Source organism: Drosophila willistoni, unplaced genomic scaffold (genome assembly GCF_018902025.1).
Source record: "Drosophila willistoni isolate 14030-0811.24 unplaced genomic scaffold, UCI_dwil_1.1 Seg271, whole genome shotgun sequence".
Taxonomy (NCBI): Eukaryota; Metazoa; Arthropoda; class Insecta; order Diptera; family Drosophilidae; genus Drosophila; species Drosophila willistoni.
Genome location: NW_025814230.1, coordinates 198,635 through 200,147, shown reverse-complemented (window position 1 = coordinate 200,147; position 1,513 = coordinate 198,635). Strand labels below are relative to the sequence as shown.

The following is a 1,513-nucleotide window of genomic DNA, read 5'->3' as shown; positions in this document are numbered from 1 at the left end:
AAATTATGTTCCTCACAAGTCTTTTCACCGCAAGCCGAGTACCATGCAAAGTCACGGTGGATTTAAATTACGCAATATCATAATAACTAAACCAACTTTGAGTTGCAAGTTATGTGGTGGAAATCCTGGTAGCTCCAGAGAGTAGAGCTGCAAAACCATCGATGGTACTATCGATAATATCGATGGACTTTCAATTGAGCGATAGATCGATGGTTTTTTTCCTCCATCGATAGTTCACTGCATGGCTAGACACAAAACCACGCGTAAGTACTTTTACATAAAATTTAAAGTTTTTCGATTTTAATTCTAATTAATTCTATATTAATTCACTTTTGAACTATTTAGTACACAGATTTCTAAAATAGGTGTAACTTTGTTGGCGGTTCCTCAAAAATTATGGATAAGTTTGTGATTTCATCAAGTAAGTGTTTCCAAGCTAATTTTTTCTTATTTGTTCATAATTGTTTTTGTATTTTAGATAAAAGTGCATCATCAGCTGCCTCAACATCTTCAGCTGCCTCATCGATATTAGCTGCCTCACCATCAACATCTGCCTCGTCGTCCGCTGTGGTTCCGCATCCAGACGAGTTGCCTTGCAAGCGAAAAAAATGCAGCTCTCAGGTATGGGACTACTTTGAAAAATGTAAAAGTAGAAATTTCGCAAAATGCAAATTATGTGGCAATGAGTACAAAACGAGCGGGAACACGTCTAACATGCAAGAGCATTTAAGGCGTGCCCACCCGCTCAAATTAAGTCAACTTAGCGAAAATGTGCCAAAAATTGACCAATTTGTTCAACGGTCCGAGCTTTATGAACCTACATCTGAAAGAAGGGCGAAATTGGACAAGTGTTTGACTCAAATGATTGCGAAAGACTTGCAACCTTTCAGCGTAGTAGAGGATGAAGGGTTCAAGTGCTTTGTAAAAGCCTTAGATCCGAGGTATTCTCTACCGAGCCGCACAACATTAAAAAACGTCCATATGAAGACAATGTTTGATGAGATGCAATTAAAGCTAAAAAACAAGCTTAATACAATCGAGCACTGTGGGTTGAGTACAGATTGCTGGACATCTCGAGGCAATTGTAACTACATAACTGTAACGTGCCATTTCATTGACGATGACTTCAAGTTAAAGGCGGCTGTATTGGCAACACAGCCCCTTTTAAACGAAGAAAACCACTCAAGTGCCAACATTAGCGCAACGCTGACGGAAATATGTGACGAATTTAATATTTTCAATAAAATTGAATCCATAGTCACTGACAATGCGGCGTCCATGATAAAGGCATGCGAGAGTCTAAAAAAAAAACATTTGCCGTGCTTTGCCCACAGTTTAAATCTTGTAGTTCAAGACGCTTTGGCTCAAGATAAGGTGAGGGAAATTTTGACTCAAACAAAGCGAATCGTTGCCTTTTTTAAATGTAGCACTATTGCCAATGCCAAATTTAAAAATGAGCAAGGTCAACTTAAGCCTCACAGCTTGATACAAGAGGTCCCCACTAGGTGGAATA

At 38.9% G+C, this 1,513-nt stretch overlaps 1 long non-coding RNA gene across 1 annotated transcript; it reads left to right on the top strand.

The window, feature by feature from the left end:
- The first annotated feature begins 206 nt into the window (after positions 1-206).
- LOC124461221 lies at positions 207-676 on the top strand. The gene is made up of 3 exons (XR_006954971.1): positions 207-263; positions 346-421; positions 479-676. It is a non-coding gene; the product is annotated as an uncharacterized LOC124461221 (long non-coding RNA).
- The last annotated feature ends 837 nt before the right edge of the window (positions 677-1,513 follow it).